Raw genomic sequence first — 22,985 nt, 5'->3', positions numbered from 1 at the left:
AGTTAAAATAACTTTAGAGAATACAAGTTTTTGTCTTATTCAATAAGCCCCAAATACTTACATAGACTTAAAAATAAAACAAAAAGGTTGAATAAACAAAACATATCAAAGAAATATTTTCTCTAAGGAAAAAGAAGAATGTTTCTAGTATACCAGAAATACTAGATGAATTTAGAAATCACTTTCACAAAATTAACCATAATAACATTAACATGGAACCTAAAGATAAAATAAAGGAGTTTATAACCACAAACATGAATAAAAAGCTTAAAAAACAACAGATTAAACTATTGGACAAGAGTATTTCATATACAGAAGTTATTACCCAAATAAATAAGCTTAAATCAAACAAAGCACCGGGTAATGATGGTATTATACCAGAGATATATAAAATCCTTTCTAAAAGTATATATTCATTAATACATAAGGTTTTTATTTTGGCCCAAACTGAGTTAATAACCCCCCCATCTTGGCAATATACATTTATTTCGCCAATTTTAAAACCTAATAAAGATCCAACTAGATGTACTTCATATCGGCCCATCTCATTACTTAATGTTGATTATAAAATTTTTATGAGTATTTTTGCTGATAGATTGAAGACAATCATTCCCGGCATTATAGATATAGATCAGACAGGCTTCATTGTAAATAGAAATACTTTTGATAATATAAGAAGAACTTTAACATTAATGGATTTTGCAAATAGGAAAAAGAAAGATTTAACACTTATTAGTCTTGATATAAGTTCAGCATTTGATTCAGTAAGTTGGGACTATCTGTTTACCTTAATGAAGTGCACAAACTTCTCAGATGCATTTGTAAATCTAATTGAGCATTTATACAAAGGAACGTTGGCTTATATTAAGGTAGGAACTTATGTTTCACAAAAATACCCATTCTTAAAGGTACAAAACAAGGATGTCCACTTTCTCCACTATTATTCACTTTAGTAATGGAGCCTTGGGCTAATTTGATCAGAAACAGTACTGACATAGAGGGTTTTGAAATAGATGAAAATACAACATCCAAAATTCAACTTTTTGCAGATGATGTTCTAATTACATCAGCAGGATCTAATTCTTCTATGCAGTCTCTATTTGATAACATGGTGAATTTTAAAAGTATTTCTGGTTTAATATTCAATGAAGAAAAAACTAAAATACTACCTATATATACACGAAAAAATATTCTCATTAGTGATTTTACTAAATATGTACCCAATTCTGGTCAGATAACTTATTTAGGTAGAATACTATCTAAAGATATTAAATCTATTATATATAATAATTATAATACCTGTTTTCTTAATATACAAAATCTTTTTAATACCTGGAATAATATGTTTTTTACTATGGAGGAGAGACTTACAATTATTAAAATGATAATATTCCCCAAGATTTTATACTTAATACAATCAATAATACTTCCACCTACAAAAATAATTATCAAGAAACTGAATACACTAATGTTAAATTTCCTATGGGCACCTAATAGACCTAGGATTGCATTAAAGAAACATACTAATAGCTGGTCTCAAGGGGGTATTTATTTTCCAGACTTTAATTTATATACTATCTCTTCTATTGTAAAAGTTATTACTTTATTAATAGATCAGTCATATGTCACAAAATGGAAAGATTATTGGGAGCTAATTAGTATGCACTTCATGAAAATCTCCTTAACACATAAAAATATGATTGTAAATAACTTCATGTTATGGTTACTAAAGGAATTTTGTACTTCACCTATTACACCTAAACATATGGTTTGTTACCCATTAAATATTATTATTAGTTATCGTAACTTTATATTCATGCACCCTAAGTATAGGGAATGGAATTTTATTGTATTCCCTATAATGTATACTCAGGGAATGCTGTCATCTACTTCTGAAGGAACTCATTTAGCTATAGATAATGATCTAAAGTACTGGTATCAGTTGATATCTGATAATAAAGTTAAAAATCTAGATTTCTTAAAACAAGAATTTGATCTAAGAGAAACTTGCTGGTTAGAGGTTCAGACCTTTAGACAACATCTCATTAATAAAATAGATCTAATGTCTATAACAGTTAAAGAATCTATTCCAAGACTGATTGATTACTTGATATTAAATTTACAACATAAAGTTTCTGATAAAGGTAAACTTTCATACATACATAAAATTATCAGACAAGAAACTTTTTACAGTGTAGATTCATACTGGAACTATTTCACTTCTATTAATGGGGACCGACCAAATCAACAAGATAAACAATATATTTTGGAATCTGCTTATAGAACTACGTCTTCCATTGTCTGGAGACTTTATACATGGAAATTTTTACATAGATCTTTTTATACACCTTTGATGATGAATAAAATAAATAATAAAGATAATTTATGTAAGAGATGTAATGTAGAAATTAATGCTGACTGGGTTCATATGTTTTATGACTGTATAAAATTGAAAGAATACTGGAAGTCAATTAATGAATTTTTGCAGGCTCTTTTACAGATAATTTCATTATTTCTAAATCTCTTATATTATTCAACACACCTGTACCTCAAAGTGTTGAAAAGGTTAAGCTTCCCTTGTTATGGTCTATTCTAGCAGTGGCTAGGAAAATAATAACTAGAAATTGGATTTCAGATACACCTCCTTCGTTCAATGAATTTAAAAATGTTATGAATATAGTGTGCCATATGGAAATAAACACAATTAGGACAAGAACAAATAGAAAAACATCTTATTATATTGTATGGGATAATTTACAAAATTTGTTAAAAAAATGTTAATTTCAATAGCATGGTATTTTAGTTTAATTAATTGATCTGATTGTAGTGGATGTCTTTGTACATACTTTAGTTGTTTTGTTGAATATTATAATAATACCTATTTTTAATTACTTGTATAAAATTGTTATGATATTTCTCTTATATGTTAAAACAATAAACCTGTTTTGAAAAAAAAAAAGAACTGACATACAACTGCCAGACCTGTTGTAGTCTGTCTGTGTAGGTCTGGAGGGGGGCTGTTAACCATTGCCATCAATTGGAGGATTTGCCCAGCATTTCTTTATGGTCATCTACACCTGTCCTGCTGGCTGAGGCTGGTGGTGGGTATGTGAGTCTCACTGACATGCATGTGTGTGTCCTATGGACACACATTTGGGCCACCACATGTACTGCAATGGGATTTGTCACCTTGTCTATTACTGCCTCGTATGTTGACACCAGTATTTGTTATGGATTTCATGCTGCCCATATAGGTTCATAGGTAGATAGTAGGCTATTTGCCCTAGGGCATTTATAAGCCTAGCCAGAGTGTATTTGGCTACTGCCTCCCTATTAGATTAGCCTACTGTGCCTTTGTAAAGTAGGTCACAGAAGGTACCCTTTTAAGATTAGTTTACTGTGCCTCTGTCTAGCAGGGACACAGAAGAGATCCCAGGGGTGAATTTGCGATTTCCCATCCACGCGTCCAGATTTTGCTTGAAGAGGGTCAGCGAGGGCCTATGTCTAACATGAATTGGGATTCTATTCCAGAGTGAGGGGAGCCTCTGGGAAATGAATCTGTCCCTCCAGCATGTCGTATTTATTTTTGTGCTGAGGTTTAGGTCCCTGGAGCATGTAGCTCTAAGGGACTTGGATTTTTTGAGGTGGAGCATGTCCATTAATTCTGGGTTTGACATGGCTTTGTACGTCAGACATAGATCGCCTCTGAGTAGGTGGTAAGCAACTGAGTAGAGCTGGAGTTTCTTTAGTCGAGCTGCATAGGACATTTGCTTGTAACCCATGATCCTCTTGGTGAGGTACTTTTGGGGTCTCTCCAGTTGCTGCAGGTGTCGGGTAAGGTACATCCCAAAAGGGGCATTGTATTCAATTATGGGCCTGATGAGTGACAAGTAGAGGGGCACAATAACCTCTCTTGATCTAGATGCAAACCCTTTTGTGATAAGGTGGGCTATATAGAAGGTCTTTCTAACCACTTTGGCAACATGATTATCAAATGAGAGATTACTATCTACGTTGGTCCCCAAATCTCTAATTACTTCTTCCGTACTTAATGGATTACCACCTGTGTGGTAATTTGTGGGTACCTTGTTTTTCCCAAAAGGGATGACTATGCACTTTTTAGCATTTAGCTTGAGGCCATGGCTCTGGCACCAAGCATCCGTCTCTGTGAGACCCTTTTGGAGGATGCTTGTGTCAGCTGGGGATTCGATTATGGCCCCCAGTTTGCAGTCATCTGCGAACTTTGTCAGCCATAATCCCCCCGTGTTAGCCTGAACCTCAGAGAAGTATATACCGAACAAGAGAGGTCCCAGAACTGAGCCCTCTGGGACGCCACTTGTAACTGGTAACAGAGATGGCACCTGCGATTCTGACCATGTGGGTTCTATCTCTGAGCCAGTTTGCAACCCATCTTGTGATATAGGGGTTGATATTTAAGCTGGTAAGCTTATTTATGATGCCTGAGTGGGGTATTGTGTCGAAGGCTTTTGCGAGGTCCAGGTAGGCTGTGTGGACTACCATGCCCTCATCTATGGCTTTGGTAACTATTTCAAAGAAATCAACTAGGTTTAAGAGGCAAGATATGCCCTTAACAAAGCCGAATTGGGTAGGGTCCAGTGCCTGGTGGCTCCCAATGTCTTTGTTTATGAGTTCCATGATAATATGCTCCATAGCTTTACAGACCAGACTAGTCAGGCTTATGGGGCGATAGTTTCCGGGGTCCGTTGTGGCACCACCTTTGTAGAGTGGGACCACTGTAGCTGTACACCATTCTTTGGGTACATATCCTGTAGTAAGGCTAAGTTTGAACAGTGACTTAATGTGAGGGTTCAGTTCTTCTTAGAGCTTATGTAAGACACAGCCTGTACACCGTCCGGTCCCATAGATGCTGTGTTATTTGCTTTGGAGAGGGCAGCTTTCACCTGTGCATCTGTGATGTCAGGGAGGTTACATTCAGTTGGGATAGGCATTTGCTCCTTTGGGGGGGAAGGGGGGGAGATGTTTGCGCTGAATCTGTCTGCCAGGATGTTGGCTATGTCTGTAGGTTCAGTATATTTTGTACCATTATGCAACAATTCAGAGCATATCTGGGAGTTTCTGCCCATGTTCCTGACAAAACTAAAGAAGGCCTTGTGATTATCTTTAGTGTCTAGGGCAATTTTTCTTTCGAAACTGGCCTTTGATGATTTTATGAGGGATCGAAGTTTCTTGCTAATACTGATTAGAGATGCCTTCCCTTTTTGGGATTTTGCTCTGTCATGTAGTAGCTTCCTCCTTCTGTTGTATAGCTTATTTATGGCCGGAGTCCACCAGACTAGTCTCCTGTTTTTGGAGGAGTGAGTCTTGGTTTTATTTGGGATAGCACGATCCATGCATTCCTGCAGGTGCTCATAGAATGCATTTGTAATGGATTCTGTGGATTGGGCTGTATTATCCTCTGGCCCAGGGGCTTTGAAGGATTCCACCTCAGTCTTGAGAAGTGCAAAGTTGGCTTTTGAAAAATTCTTTACAGTGATTTCCTTGGCTGGGGGTGGGGACAGGATATGGATGTCCAGGAAAATTTGTTTATGGTCTGATCTTACCAATGAGGGGTTTACCTCTGGTGTGGAACATAAAGTCCCCATGTTGGTGATGACCAGGTCCAATATGTTGTTCCCTCTTGTGGGAGTGGTGACCAGTTTTTCCATTGCATTAGTGTTTATAAATTCAAGGAACCGTTGGGCGAGGGTGTTTGGGCTTGAGTACTTTTCCCAGTCAATGTTCGGGTAGTTGAAGTCACCCAATAACATAGTGTTTGGAGAGACCTTCATATTCTCCAGTGTTCTCAGGAATGCCAAGTGGGGTTCCTGTAATAGGGAGGGTGTTCTGTAGCAGGCTACAAACTGAAAGGCAGTTTTGCCCGCTGTTAGTTGCACATGGATGGTTTCCGATGCTTCGTGCAGTGCCACTAACCTGGAGGTGTAGGTATCTTTGATGAATATAGATACTCCCCCTTCTTTTGTGCTTCGGTCCGAGTTTTTGGGCCAAAATGCATGGTATGAGTTATAACCTGGCAGTGCTGGGGTGCTCTCAGGAGCCTTGAACCAGGTTTCTGTTACTGCACAGACATCGATTTTCTCCATACTGAGGAGAGCCTCGAGTGCGTGCATCTTGAGGTTTAGACTTCTGGCATTGAGTAGCATTACCTTTAGTTTTTTTATCCTTGGGTTGTCTATGGAGGTGGGTTTGTCCTTTGAGCCTTGCCTAAAAAAGGCACTATGGGGGTGGCAAGAGCCTTGGCCAGTATACGAAAGCCTAAGGGTGACAGGTGCAAGCCGTCCCTAGCAAAGCAACGTGGCTTGTCGAGCATGTTATCCCAGGCTGACAGACACTGGATCCCCTTTGAATGACACCAATACTTTAGCCAATTGTTGAAACTGATAATTTTGTCTTTATACTGTGACATCATTCTTGGTGAGGGCAAGATGCTACTCAAGGTCAGGGTCATACCAGCCTGGGCTACATGGTCAGAGAGCTCCTCTATGTCTCTTTTCATGTAGTCCAGGGAGGTACGTCTCAGGTCATTCACACCAGCATGGACAATGATGGAGTCATACTTGTACTTGCTTTGGAGTGACCTGAGTGCTTGCGTTATGTGGCGGATCCTGGCACCTGACAGGCAGCTTACAGTGACCATCTCCTTGTTCAGTCTGGTGAGCGGGACGTCAGTGTGCCAGACAATAGAGTCCCCTATAACAAGTGTATTTGGTGTGTTGTTTGGCCTTAAGGGCTGTGACTGTGAGGCACACTGATTTTGTGAGATATGTGATTCGTGGGAATTGTTGAGGGGTGGCTGTTGCTTGGATATCTGCTTAGGAGGTCTTTGCTGTTTAGGCAGATTTTTATTTAGAGCCTCCGAGTATGTTTTTGTGTGTTTATGTGTTGGGTATGCAGATGCAATAGGTCTGTGTGAGACTGGATTTGTGGTGTGGGTGGATACCTTTTCCTCCTGACTGACTGTGCCAGTCTTGGGTTGAGAGAGCTCTGCCTCCAGTTTGGCTGTGTAACTGCATCTCTCACATGTATTAGAGTTTGTTGGAAGGAGGAGAGGGTTGTCTGTGTACATAAGGCAATTGTAACATTACCTCAAAATTCCCAGATTCACCAGCGCTCCACTATCTCCAGCTCATGTAGCCCCTGGTAGGTTACCCTGGTCTGTACACTCTTCTCCTTCTCCTCACTGTGGGTTGGTCATCAGCATTCACATCCTCTCCACCCTCAGCCTCTTCTACATATTGATTTATGAGAGCAACAGCAGCTCCTATCATTTTGTTAGTTTTGTCAGGTAAAATTTCCCTGTCTGTGTACACCAGTGCTGTAGAGTTTGTGGGAAAAACAGACTGGAAGGTGTTTGCATAGTTTATAGTAGTGCTGGGCTGGGCTGTTCCATGTGTAATTGGCTTATTCTGATACATTTCACCTGCCAGCTGTGCTAGTTCTCATTGATTGCCTTCCTACTGCTGTTTTCCCTTCCCATTGCCTTTCCGTTTAAGCCCTGAGGCACGGTGTGCATACCCAGTGCTCAGATGTGAACAGAGCTGCTATTTCCTGTTTTTTTTTTTTAAACCTGGTCCGCAGCACACACACCTGTTTAGGCAATGTAAACACTGCTAGGCAGCCTCAGACACACCCCCTTCCTTAGCTGTGCTTAGCTAAGGACAAACACGGGCCATGGAGCTCCAATAAGTTTACAGCATGCATGACACTCCCCCTTACAAGGTCATCCACCTGTTATACTTATACAATGGTGTTGCTGCACCTACACACTCAGCCTTCCCCTTCAGCAACCACTATTCCCTAGTATTGTTGTCTTATGCATAACATTGACTATTATGGAAAAATGCTGATTTGAGTTTAAAAGCTTATTTCCAACTTTTTTTCTTATTTTCGGGCCGATTTCGTTTGCATACCTCTGCCCTATGCTTAAATGGCTGAAATCGGCCAAAAAAAATAAAGGTTTTTTTTTATAATTTTGCAACTATTTCTCATGCCAGTGGCCATATATTTGGCCATTGGCATGCCTACATTTTGTAATTTGCAGAAATGTATTCGGTTAGTAACCAAATACATTTCTGCAGGTTACACTGTTCCTGCACAGATGCCTGCCTGCTTCCTGGATCACTAATTCACCTCATTTGCATGGTTTTCACCAGCAAATGAGGTAATTGGCATATAGCAGTGGTGTCCATGCAGGAATAGTGTAGGAGTGCTCGTGCACATCCCGGGAGCTCGTTCCTGGATCGCTTGGCGGCCATATTGCATGCAGCAGCTCTTGCACTATTCCTGCACTCCATGCAGAGCTTGTTGAATCTGGGGGAGCATTCTAAAACTAGTATTGTGACCATTTATTTTTGGACACACAGACACAAAAAAAGATAGAAATCATATAGATCTTTATTTCTTTATAGTCATCCTGCTCTCTGATGGTCATGGTTTGAGATGTATTCTTATGGATTCACTTCAGAAGCTTGAAATACTGAAATCTTGAATTTCAGTATCTCGAGCCCAAGAAGTGTAATCCACAAAGCAACGAAAACTAAAAACCGCAAAATTCAAAACCTCGAATACTGGAAGTTTTGAATTTTGTGGTTTTACTACATACACACACACACCATCCACCACACAAACACACACAATCACTCTACTACATGAAAGCAGGGGGACAAGCCCCATGCACCCCTCATGTGGGGGCTGCGCCCCCCTACTTAAATATTCTCACTCCGATGTCACACTGTATACAAACACACACAAAACACCACACAAGCTACTTTCTCTTCACACACACACACACACACACACACACACACACACACACACACACACACACACACACACACACACACACACACATCACAGCAACAAAACACACCTGACACACACCACAGCCCCTACCCAAACCCCTTAACACACACACACACTTACTTGAATACACAACCACAGCGGAACTTTAGAAGTGTGAAATTCAAAACCTCCAGTATTCAAGGTTTTGAATTTCGTGCTTCTAAACCTTCGCTATTATGTGGATTCGGCTTCTTGGGCTCGAAAAACTGAAATTCGAGATTTCAGTATTTCGAGCTTCTGAAGTGAACCCATTCTTATATACTAGGGAAAGTAAGATTGACAAAAAATCTGTGGACCAGTGTTTACTTGCATATAAATTACATTTGTTTTAATTTTCCTGGAGCAATTCATTTTATAATGGTCATCTGATATGCAGGAAAGAAATGGAAGTTGCATTGCATTGTGGCTACTTTACTTGTTCAGCTACGATAATGATGTAATATTCCTTTCAAAATTTTACAATGTAACCAAATTGCTATGATGCAAAAAAAAAAAGATAAAAAACTGAGACCTTTGCACCTTTGCAGAGTGTAATTCAGTGTCCAATTCTGGAGGCCAAGTCAGTTGAAGGTTGTGAAATCATAGGGCTGTAGAAAAAATATAATAAAGTGCATAAAGTAGTTTAGTTAAAGTAGTTTAGTTATTAGAGCTATTAGGTCAGGACATGATGATTAAGTTCAGTCTTTGTAACACAAAGGAGAGGCAGATTACAGGGATATAATCTGAGAGGCAGACTACAGGGATATAATCTGAGAGGCAGATTACAGAGATATAACCTGAGAGACAGATTACAGGGATATAATCTGAGAGGCAGATTACAGGGATATAATCTGAGAGGCAGATTACAGGGATATAATCTGAATGCACAGAGCAAGTACTAAGAGGCTTGATTGCCAGTGTAAGCTGACAAAGATAGGGAGAACAGGCATGGATGTAGCAGGGAAACTAAGGGGGACAGTTTTACGTCAGAGATTTAGAGGCATATCTTCACCTGAGGACCATACACTGGAATGCCCTACCACACTGGTGATTATAATTTAAAACCAGAGATACAGTTAAAAGTCTTGTTTTGAATGGAACAAGCCATGGAATCAGACAGACATGACAGATGCATCACATTTTTGCTTTTGATTGTTTCTGCTCTTGTATTTGTAAAATTGTGTTATGGTCCAAAGGATGAACAAACATAGGCAGATAAGGAACATATGAGAGACATTATACTATCTCAGACAGTATTTTTTGCTATTTGTATTTTCTCTCAGTGTCTGCTAGTCATTGAGCCCCCCACCCCTGAATGTCTGCTAGTCATTGAGCCCCCCACCCCTGAATGTCTGCCAGTCATTGAACCCTCCTACTCCTGTCAGCATACTCCATTCATTCCCTTGTAGTAGGTACTTTCTAATGAGGGTGACAACAGCCTTGAGGCAATCATGCAGGCAGCTATGATGATATTTGCACCCTTGCTGGCATCTAGAGAATTAAAGTGTTTGTTTTCATCCTAACTCTGCCCCTGGTGGTTGATGTGTGCACCTGTATCAGTGCAGAGGCATCATTCGATTCTTCCTCTTACATTTGCATGATTCCGCACATGTGCTGCTAAGGGGACTGTTACTGACTTAACATTGCAAAGAACATATATATGTATTTATTTATTTTACATTTGTTGATTGGGATTGTCCGATTGAGCTGAAAAGCCCTTTTTCAGTGGAAGCCCGGGGAGAAAAGCTTCAGGACATATATACCAGTCCTGTGGCCATTGGTAATGACCAAGCTTGCACTTGCAGAGGACCAGGTTGGCTTGAGTGGGACCACCATCTCCTGCTCCCCAGGATAAGCAAGCCTGAGACGATTGTCATACTCCCTTCCCACTCTGCCCAGCTCTTCAAGTGCATGAGCCACCATTCGAAATTGGGTTATGTCCGTTGTAATCAGTATCTCATCCCTCTGAGCCACAGAGCCTGGCCAAATGTCAGGAAGTACTTATCCATCAGTGAATCACGTTTTATATCATCATCTTGAAGATTTGGTCTGTATTCTAACTAAACATCATAATGCTTAGCTGTACAATTTTCCACCTGTTTGCGCTACTTAAGAGGATAGCAGTAGGTCTCTCAGCTTTGAAAAGACAATATATATAAATCCTGTAAACATGATTTATATCCCATTCTCATGTAAGAAATGAGTATTTTAAGTTATAGAGATTGGGATTTCCTTTGGAATATACGTTGGCAGTTTATTAAAAACTGAATACTTTCCTTCATGTTCAGGATATGTTACTGTATTCTTTTTTTTTTATTTGTAAACTGGATAAATCCATGAAAAATAAGTCCCACATTTCAGAAACAATCTGGTAGCACTGTCTGGTTAAGTGATTGATGGGACTCATACAGTAGAAAAATGGATCTAGAAGAAATGAAACCTAGGACTGCAAGATGAAACCTGATAGTAGTTCCTTAATCCTGTGTGCTACATTGTCAGGAGCACATTCTCCAGTCACCTGGGATACTCCTTTCTCTTCATACTGCTATGAGTACCCACAGGAGCCATTTCTCCCCTGTCTCAACCAGCACCTTTATCATATCTGCTGTGACCTCATCTGAGCCTGCTGCTTTCCCTGACTTCATCTTCCTTAGTGCTGTTCTTACTTCTTCTAGGGTGGGCTCCTCTTCTTCTCTCATTGTAGGCTGTTTCTGGGGCAGTACAGCTTCTGTGGGGTTTTCTTCATTCAAAAGCTGCTGGAAGTACTCCTTCCATCTGCCTTTGATGTCCTGTGGACTGGTGAGCAATTTGTTGCTCCTTCCATCTACCTTTGATGTCCTGTGGACTGGTGAGCAGGTTGTTGCTCCTTCCATCTACCTTTGATGTCCTGCGGACTGGTGAGCAGGTTGTTGCTCCTTCCATCTACCTTTGATGTCCTGTGGGCTGGTGAGCAGGTTTTTGCTCTTTCCATCTGCCTTTGATGTCCTGTGGACTGGTGAGCAGGTTTTTGCTGGCATCTGCTATGAAAGGTGTCTAATTATCTTCTTTATGTTTCTGTCTTTGCCTTGCAACATGATTCACCCCTCTGAGTCCTTGAAAATAGCAGCTGATACACTAGCCTACCCAATTCCAATTCTAATCAACCATTCCATAACAGAAGGCTATGTTTCTTTTTTATGGAAAATATCCCACATCGTTCCCCTCCACAAAGGCACCCCCTCCACAGACCTCTCCAATTGCTGCCCCATTGCTATCCTCTCTCCTCTTTCCAAGATACTTGAAAAATGTAACAACACCCGGGTCTCCAACTCCCTCCTAGCTAATAATCTCCTCTCCAAAACCCAACATGGTTTCAGGCCATATCACAGCATTACCTCCACTCTGTTCTCCTTTACCAACACTATATTTCATCACAAAAACAACGGCCTCTTCTCTACTGCCATATTTCTAGATCTCTCAAAGGCCTTTGACATGGTATCTCATGAGCTACTACTGTCTAATCTCCCCAACCTCTCCTTCTCACAATCAGCCTTCAACTGGTTCCACAGCTATCTACACGGACGCCAGCAATCAGTAATCTGGGACGATAACCTATCGCCTCGCCTCCCAGTTACTCTCAGAGTTCCCCAAGGGTCTATCCTTGGCCCTCTGCTATTCTCACTTTTCACTAACAACCTATATGCTGCCACCACACAAGCATCTCTTATACAGTACGCAGATGACTCTACTCTCATCTGCTCTGCCCCCACGCTAAAAGAACTACAACAAATCACACAGGAATCATTCTCTTCTGTAGGAAGCTGGCTATCCAATGCTCAGCTTCTACTCAACCCAAGTAAGACAAAACTTCTCGTGTTCCAACCTTCCAAAGCCACCCAAAACACCCACCACTTCAACATTCTCGCCAAAGACAATACCATCATCTCTCCATCAGAACACACGAAATTACTCGGTGTGGAAATAGACAACAAACTTAGATTCGACACTGTTAGAAAAATATGTATTTAAATATATGTGAAATGCTAGTTTAAAAGCAAGGTAGTTTATAATGCATTTTATTCTATTAATCATATAACAGAAGGGATAAATTCATGTGTAAATGCAAGTAGCTTCTGAAACTGCAGTGTGCTTTGACCCCTGACCCTGACAGTTTCCAGCTCAGCAAGCATAATGTTATACTTAGATTCGACACTGTTAGAAAAATATGTATTTAAATATATGTGAAATGCTAGTTTAAAAGCAAGGTAGTTTATAATGCATTTTATTCTATTAATCATATAACAGAAGGGATAAATTCATGTGTAAATGCAAGTAGCTTCTGAAACTGCAGTGTGCTTTGACCCCTGACCCTGACAGTTTCCAGCTCAGCAAGCTTAATGTTATACTTTTCATAAGTGATTATCTGCTGGGTCAGGAAATTAAAATGTGTAAATCTTCCGCTTCTTCCTGATAAGATAACTTGTCCTTGGATCTTCCTTTCCTGATGTAGTAATTTGTCCCTGTAAGATAAGAGCACAGCTGGTGAGAAAGTGAAACAGTGAACAAAGAGGTGAATTTAAAGTCTGAATCTGCTATTGTATTCGAACTGATATGAGACCTTTAAGAAGTAACTTTACAGAAAGACATTATGACTGGCCAGCTGGATAGCAAGGCCGTATTGTATCTAAAGGAAAAGTTTTTTTAAATGTACTGCATCAGCATTATTAGATGAATTGAATACTGTTAGTAAAAGTGATGTAGATGCCTTGTGACTAACCACGTCAGTAAGGTGGGCATAACTTGAATGCAAACACTATAAAATATTCTGTACTTCCTGCATCATGTCAGACAAAATTCTGTACTTGTATGGTTTTTTGCCTCCTGGTGTACACTAGTAAACTTTTGAATCTGAACCTCCTGTGTATTGAATTCTGATTTTTTATTTAACAGTTTGGTCCTTTCGAGATGGAATTCCCTTGGTAAGCTGCAGATCAGAGTGTATCGGTGGTCGAATACTGCGCAGGAGAAGTTACCAAAATGGTTCTTCTTGAGTGAAAAGACCTCCGACTGAATTGTCATGTGTAAAGAGGCTGGCCACTTTCTGATCTGTGGCCGAAGAGCGGAATTTGACCATTTTCAAGACCAGGAGGCTCAGGTAGGAAGAATTTGCCTTTTTTCTGTTTTAGATCAGGGACTAGGTTTCAGTATATTATTGTCAAGATTTGTTTTGCAGATCGGGGACAAAAGGAAGTACTGTATATTTTGTCATAGATCAGGGTAACAGAATAAGGCAGACAGTTATTCTAGATAAACTGTAAACAGGAACTAAGAAATTGACATCATGTGATAAAAAAGGGTTACGTAACATTTTCTTTGACATGGGTAATTAGTGCACTAAAACCTCGCGAGATCCGCCCCTAACCGAAGACGCAAAATACATGCAATTACAGCGTGCTGATAATGTTAGGTATTATACGAAATGGGTTAACAAATATGAATTTGATGGTAAACTAGATAAACTTACACTAGTTAAACTCCTTAAACAGCTTAACTCTGATGCAGGAGGTTAGGCAAAAAAGCAACGCCAACTAGGCATACCTCAAGCACACAGGTGGATTGAGGAAGCAAATCATAGGGAACATAAGCTTAAAAATTCAAAAACATTATTTTTAGACAGAGGATAATAACTTGGTAATAGCTACAGCGCCTCCTCCTCCTCCTCCTCCCTTGCCCCCTCCCTTACCCTTTTCAGGATATGAAGCGAGTGGACAGGCTGGTCCGCCTCCGCATTATCCTGAAGTTTCAGTAAGACCACAACCATTTGTTGGAGATCCTATTGAGACTAGGTCCCAAACACGTAAAACACATAGGGACACAGAAATATACCAGATAGAGAGAAATCTACAGGATGAGAGTGAGGAAGAAATATGCCCACTTATAGAAGTTCCAAATCCTCAGGCAGGACAGGAAGGGCAGGATCCAGCACTCTTAGTATATAGACCATGGACACTGGAAGATATCCGGAAGGCTACTGAGGGAATCCCCCATCCGAAAGTTAATTTTATGAAATTTTTAGAAGATTTACAAGGCATGAGGTTAAGTTACCACTTGAATGGGGAAGAAGTAGAAAAAGTAGTAAGACAAATTATAGGTCCAGATTGGCACATGATTTGTGGCGCCTGGAATCCTCGTAATGCAGAGCTTAGACCACTCCCACATAGTGACGCAGAGTTAGACAACAGAGTGAAAGGTCTGACAGACAGAATCTCTGAGAAATGGAAACCTAGAGCAGACTGGACTTGCATTAATCAATGCATACAACAGGAAAATGAGACAATAGATGGATATTATGCTAGATTATTAGAATGCTTTAATAATCATAGCGGTATGTCGGTTCCTGACAACCAAACAACTGATTCCCCGTATGAACAGCAATTAAAAAATGCATTTTTGAAAGGTTGCATTGCACCTATTAGTAGCTTCATTATGAAGCATATGATAGATCATCGAACAGGGAGGCTACAAGCCTTACTCAGATACGCTAGACATGCTGAGAAACATTTTAACAGTAAAAAGAAAAAGAAGGCGCAAGTCTTCACTACTGAAGACGGAGCTGAAGTATTTGTATTGCAGTCAGGTAAAAAGGGCAAGAAGAATGCTCAGGGAAACAAGCAGTCTGATAAACGATCAGAAGATTTTGAAGAGAGGAAAAAGAGAGGTGAATGTTTCAAGTGCGGAAAGAAAGGGCATCTAGCTAGGGACTGTAAACAAAATAAGAAAGCAACGACGGAAGATAAAGGGGATGAGGACTGACTATATGATAGTGAGGATACATCATATGAAAGTCAGAAATCACCAGTAACAGCTAGAATAGAAAAGACAAATGCCAATGTAGTAGAAGGAGTAGAGGAAGTACAAATTGACTTAGACGAAAATGAAAATGAAATTTTAGATTTAGCATTGTTGAGCCTGGAGCTCTACCTAGCAGATACAAAACCAGAAGTGACACTTCTGGTGGAGGGAAGGGAAGTCAAATTCCTGTGTGACTCAGGAGCGTCACGGACTTTGATACACCCCTCCAAGTTACCAGAACATTCGAATCACCTGATTATATATTAGTAAAAGCAGCAAACGGACAGCTATACAGGGAGCCACTCTCCCATGATATAGCAATAACTGACCCTGTTTCAGGTATGACCCAGAGAAGTAAAGTAGTTGTTTCTGCAAAGTGTCCAGTAAACCTATTGGGCAGGGACCTTATGCAGATATTTGGCATAGCAGTAGTTCCAACTGTACAAGGTATGGAGGCACAGAGACAAATGGATACCTTTGTAGTGCGATCGGAGGGTGAAACCTTTTATTGGTACAGCCAGGACCTAGTCACGACTGGTCCAGGGGCAGTGACCGAGGAACTGATGAACGAAGCCATCAGTAAAGCCCCCTCCCTTGACATTGATCAACAGCATTTTTTACACTGTACTCTATACTACTGTACTACACCAGGACCTGATAGAGAGTATGAGCAAGAATTGTTTAGAAATTGTGCAACTAGATTGGTTTTGCGTACTTTGTACTGGGATACAGAGGGGAACAGTGTAGTTAGCTGTTCATTACCTCAAGAATTCCTTGCATTGTATAGATCAAATCAGTTGCCACACGTCAGCCTGACAAAGAACAAAAGTGTTAAATGGGCAGACTTAGGAGAAAAAGTAACAAGATGGGAGAAACAGACTGATTTAGAACTGTCAGGACAAGGGATACAAAAACAAAAACTGAATTGGTTGACACAGACACATCCAGCTGTACACTTGCAATCTAGCGAGGACAGCTGATTAGCATTTGTATTAGAAGAAGAAGAAAAGGCCTTGTGTGAAATTCCAACAACTCTGTGGTCAACAGGCAAGTCAGATGTAGGACTTATTCGAACAGCAGGACCAGTTACAATTACCCCAAAGTCAGCTTTTAGACCACAGAAAAGACAATACCCTTTGAGAAAGGATGCAGAAATAGGAATTAAGCCTATAATAGCAGCATTACTCAAAGAAGGAGTACTGGTAGAATCTCCTGATTCACCATGTAATACACCCCTATTTCCTGTTAAAAAAGCAAACGGGGAATGGCGGATGGTACAAGATTTATAAGCTGTAAATAATGCAGTAATACCTAGAGCACCTACGGTGCCAGACCCACATACCTTGTTAAATGATTTAGAACCGCAACAGAAGTATTTCTCTGTGGTAGATATTAGCAATGCTTTCTTTTCAATACCTATGCATCCTGATAGTCAATATTGGTTTGCATTTACATTTCAGGGTAAAAGGTATACATATACTCGACTATCACAGGGATATTGTGAGAGCCCAACAATATTTGCACAAGAAATGGCTGGCAACCTGGCAGGGTTTACCCCACCGGGAGGTAGTCAAATTCTACTTTATGTAGATGACATCTTGCTAGCAGCCCCCACCCAGCAGCAGTGCAGGGAGGATACTGTAGCATTATTGAAATTTTTAGCAATACAAGGACACAAAGTAAACAAAAGTAAGTTACAACTTTGGAGAAAACAAGTTAGATACTTGGGATATGTAATATCCAATGAAGGTAGAATACTAGATGAGGAAAGAAAAACAGCAATTTTGCAAGCATCCAGACCAACAACCAAGAAAGAAATGATGTCTTTCTTAGGTACAACTAATTTTTGTCGGAGCTGGATACCAAATTATGCTTTAGAATCTGCTCCACTGACTGATTTGATATATAAGACACCAATGGCAGCACAAGATATTTTACAATGGACAACAGAAGCAGAAACGGCTTTCTGCAGGTTGAAGCAGTTGATAGCTTCTTCATTAGTTTTAGGACTTCCAAATTATCAAACGTTTTTTTCAGACCGTAGATTGTAAGCAAGGGTACATGACGTCAGTATTGACGTAACAACATGGGGACAAGCAACGCCCCATAGCTTACTATTCATCACAGTTAGACCCAGTGGCGCGATCTTTGCCTCACTGTGTACAAGCAGTAGTTGCAGCCACAATGGCAGTACAGGCTTCGGCCTCAGTAGTGTTATTTCACCCTCTCACATTGAGAGTGCCTCATGCAGTTGCAATAATTTTACTACAAGAGAAAATGGCATACCTTTCTCCTGCTAGATATCTTTCATGTATGACTATACTGATGAGCCAACCTCATATGACAATTGAACGATGTACGACATTGAATCCATCAACATTACTTCCAACTCCTGCGGAGGGCACACCACACAGCTGCCTGCAGGAAATTGAACAGTTATCTTTACCTAGACAAGATCTTACAGATATGCCCTTGGATAATGCTATGGTGACATATTACGTGGACGGCTCATGCAGAAGGGGTCCTACAGGGAAGAATCTGGTGGGATATGCAGTAGTTACAGACACTGAAATTTTAGAAGCTCAATCCTTACCACACAACTTATCTGTACAAGCAGCAGAGTTGATAGCTTTGACGAGAGCATGTACTTTAGAAAAAAACAAGTGTGTAAACATATATACTGACAGTCAGTATGCTTTTTCTACAGTACACGTATTTGCATAACAATGGAAAAATAGAGCAATGATTACATCCAGTGGAAAACCTATTAATCATGCGCAATTTATTTTGGAGCTAGTAGAATCTATTCAGTTACCTACCAAAGTAGCTATTTGTAAATGGGTAGCTCATACAAAACAACAGGATAAGATTTCAAAAGGTAATGCACGAGCTGATGCAGCTGCAAAGCAAGCAGCCTCAGACTCAGAAATTTTACTTTTAAATGAGGAATTACAACCCTCTGAGATTTTAGATTTAGACATGTTAAAAACAATGCAGATGCTTACTACAAAAGCAGAAAAACAAAAATGGGTAAAACGAGGTGCAATTTTTGAGAATGGACTGTACATTTCCAAAGAAAGAAAACCGATATTGCCATCTAATCTATTTAGATATGCAGCTTTGTTGAGCCATGGGCAGTGCCATGTCTCAACAGGGGGGATGGTACAGTTAGTAAATCGAATATTCCAAACATATGGATACATAAACTACACAAAAATTTTGTGCAGCTTGTCATACTTGTAACAAGCACCATGCACAAGGAGCATTTAAAACCAAGCAAGGAAGTTTTCCTATACCACCATACCCGTTCCATACTATTTGTATGGATTTCATAGAATTGAATAAATGTGAAGGGAAGAAGTTTTGTTTAGTTATTGTAGACATGTTTTCTAAATAGGTAGAAGCTTTTCCAACTAAAACCCGGATGCAGAAACAGTGGCAAAAGCCCTGATAAAAGAAGTAATCCCTAGATTTGGCATTCCGGAGAGGATTTATAGTGACAATGTCACACATTTTATGAATCAGACGATTCACCAGCTTGGGAGATTTTTTGGTATCTCCTTAAAGAACCATTGTGCCTACCACCCACAGTCAGCAGGACTGGTGGAAAGGTACAATGGTACCCTAAAAAGTAAGCTTAGGAAGCTAGTAGAGGAAACCCAAAAGAATTGGATATACTGTCTGCCTTTAGCACTGCTGAGTATGAGAACGGTTCCAAATGTAAAGGGTTTGACTCCCTTTGAAATGGTTTTTGGGAGAGCATATTATGTGCCTCAGTGGAAAGCTCTCATACCTGCAGAACAGGAGGCTGACAGTTCGTTAGCAGAATATATGAAAAAATTGTTAAGGAATAAATCTGTTTTGCAGTTTAACTCTTTTTCAGATAAGGAACAGACCAGACCGGTGGAAGCAGTCTTGGCCCCAGGGTCATGGGTCTGGCTGAAAGTGACGAAAAGGAAAAACTGGGCGAGTCCAAAGTGGGAAGGTCCGTACCAGGTTCTGTTGGCAACGCCTACTGCAGTCAGAGTAGCTGAGAGGATGTCCTGGGTTCATTTGACACATTGTAAACTGGTAAAGAACTTTCAACTTGATAAAAACTTTGAGACTGATACACAACCAGACTGAGATGGCCAAAAGCAAAGCGAATAGAAGTTTAGATCAACCCCAGAGATGTTGCATAATCATTTTGTTGTGTGTACATTTATTAACTTTAATTGTGACAATTTTTCTCTTGCTGTGGTTCATCCTACACACAACCACACAAGTGAAAGTGGGAAGGCGTGATGAAACATCTATAGACTGGCATCCAAATTTTAACACATACCTGGCCATGAAACGTGTGTATGCAGAGACTATTAACATTTCAAATTGCTGGGTTTGTACAGCTATACCAACAGCATATGGAGGACTGATAATGTCCGCTGTTCCTTTGGGGATAAATGAGACTTGGGAGAATTTACTTTTTGACACAGGAACTGTGAGATCACAAGACAAAATAGCATTATTTTTACCTGTTACACAAAAGGGAATTGTGTGCTTTTTTAAAAAACGATACCCTCCAAGTAGGATGGAGTAATTGTAATATTACGATATCCTACAATTGTTACATTGAAGTTAAAAGTGGAGGTATACTGTTTGTAATACTAACTATGATTCATATTTGAGCACAATGAAAACAACATTGAATGAAGTACGACAAAACCCTGTTTTGTTTAAACAATTGTCAGTTATAGATCAGAAAATGTTTCATGCAGGGCTGATGCGTATTAGTACTAAAGTAGAAAACTGTTATTTTATTTGTGGGAAAAAGGCATATAAATGGTTACCTGAGAATTGGTCTGGCAGTTGTTTTTTGGGTTATCTGGTTCCAGCAATAAGACATACTGCAGAATTACCTTTGGGTAAGATACGAAACGTAAGGGAAACAGCTCGAAAATCTGAAGGTCCAGTTAAGAAACCTGTGAATCCAGTTGGGAAGATCGAAGCTGGTTGGAAAGACCATAATTCAGTAAAAGACAAAAGTGAATTGACTCATATGGACTTGGGTGACAGTGTTATATCCTGGGCAGGAATACTACCAGCCTATGGAGCAGTCAGTTCGATCTGGGAGCTGAGGAAGTTGTCGAAACTTCTCGAAGTAATGAGTAATGCAACTTTTTCCACCCTAGAATTGGTGACTGCTGAACTGAATGCAATGAGAACTGTTGTGCTACAAAATTGGATGGCTCTTGACTTCACCCTAGCGGCGAGAGGTGGTACGTGCGCGCTTATCAAAGAAGAATGCTGTGCTTTCATCCCTGACAATCGCCATGAGATAAATAATCACCTAGAGGTAATTCAGCAAGTATCAGCCATGATTGAACCAGGCCCAAACCCACTGACGGACTTCTTCCAGAATCTGTTTGGGGGGTGGGGTTCCATCCTAATGAACATTCTAATTGCTATTTGTGTGGGTATACTCCTAATAGGAGCATGTGTTTGCTGTGGAATTCCCTGCATGAAAAGATTAATCAAAGATTTTGTTGATGTATCTGTTACTGAAACTTTCTACCAAGATATTGAAATTGAAAGATTGATTTCAGATGACGCTTTTTCTGAAGTATAGATCAAATGACTCACCTAGCTGAAAATCCTGAGTGGGAAAGGATAGGAGATGAAATGACACTATGCATACTTCAAAATAGAATAAAAAGTATTAATAGGGGGAAAATGTTAGAAAAATATGTATTTAAATACATGTGAAATGCTAGTTTAAAAGCAAGGTAGTTTATAATGCATTTTATTCTATTAATCATATAACAGAAGGGATCAATTCATGTGTAAATGCAAGTAGCTTCTGAAACTGCAGTGTTCTTTGACCCCTGACCCTGGCAGCTGCCAGCTCAGCAAGCTTAATGTTATGCTTTTCATAAGTGATTATCTGCTGGGTCAGGAAATTAAAATGTGTAAATCTTCCGCTTCTTCATGATAAGATAACTTGTCCTTGGATCTTCCTTTCCTGATGTAGTAATTTGTCCCTGTAAGATAAGAACACAGCTGGTGAGAAAGTGAAACAGTGAACAACGAGGTGAATTTAAAGTCTGAATCTGCTATTGTATTCGAACTGATATGAGACCTTTAAGAAGTAACTTTACAGAAAGACATTATGACTGGCCAGCTGGATAGCAAGGCCGTATTGTATCTAAAGGAAAAGTTTTTTTAAATGTACTGCATCAGCATTATTAGATGAATAGAATACTGTTAGTAAAAGTGATGTAGATGCCTTGTGACTAACCACGTCAGTAAGGTGGGCATAACTTGAATGCAAACACTATAAAATATTCTGTACTTCCTGCATCATGTCAGACAAAATTCTGTACTTGTATGGTTTTTTGCCTCCTGGTGTACACCAGTAAACTTTTGAATCTGAACCTCCTGTGTATTGAATTCTGATTTTTTATTTAACAGACACCCGCATATCTCTCACAATAAACAAAATTCACAAGAAACTTGGTGCATTATATCGAAGCCGCCAGTTCTTAACCAAGGCAGCTAGGATCCCCTATAGCCAATTCCCAGCTAATCTCCATCCTAGTCTATGCATCCACCATACTTACCAACCTTAGACAGACAGACCTACACAAGCTGGATTCTTCTTACAGCAAAATTGCTAAATTTGCCACTGGAACCTCCTACCGCAGCCATCACTGTATCTCCCTTAAAGAACTAAACTGGCTAGAACTCCCACAACTCCTTCACTTTGATCAACTCACCCTCGCTCATAAACTTATTAAACACCCCCTTAACATCCCCTCCCTTCAAACCCTTCTCCAACCCTATCACTCCACTAGGCCCCTAAGATCAAGCAACAAAAATCAACTCACTGTTATCAAACCCAAAAACTCAGCAGGAGAAGCATATTTTCATGTACCATATCTAAACTTTGGAACAATCTTCCACCTTCTATAACTACTCTTCCTTCCAGAAGCCTTTTCAAGACTGCACTCAAATTCCACTTACATTTGCACTGGCTTTGTCCTTGTTCTAATCCAGACTAACACCCCCACCCTTACATCCCCCCCACCTAGACTCTTAACCTAACTATAGTACCGCCACTACTAACCACAGTCAGAATTAGCTAGTTGTCTTTACATACTTTAACATCTTGTCTGGCAACTTTGTTACTAATATTATAAATGACAAGAAACTATCTTAACTTGCAACATTTACTGCATATACTGTTGATAATCAATATATTGTTATTGTATTAAAGCCAACAACCTGTAATGTTGTTACTATTGCTGCAACATTGTATC

This window comes from Protopterus annectens, chromosome 7.part1, assembly GCF_019279795.1.
Source record: "Protopterus annectens isolate FY-2018-M chromosome 7.part1, PAN1.0, whole genome shotgun sequence".
Classification (NCBI taxonomy): Eukaryota; Metazoa; Chordata; order Ceratodontiformes; family Protopteridae; genus Protopterus; species Protopterus annectens.
This window is presented reverse-complemented; position numbering follows the sequence as displayed.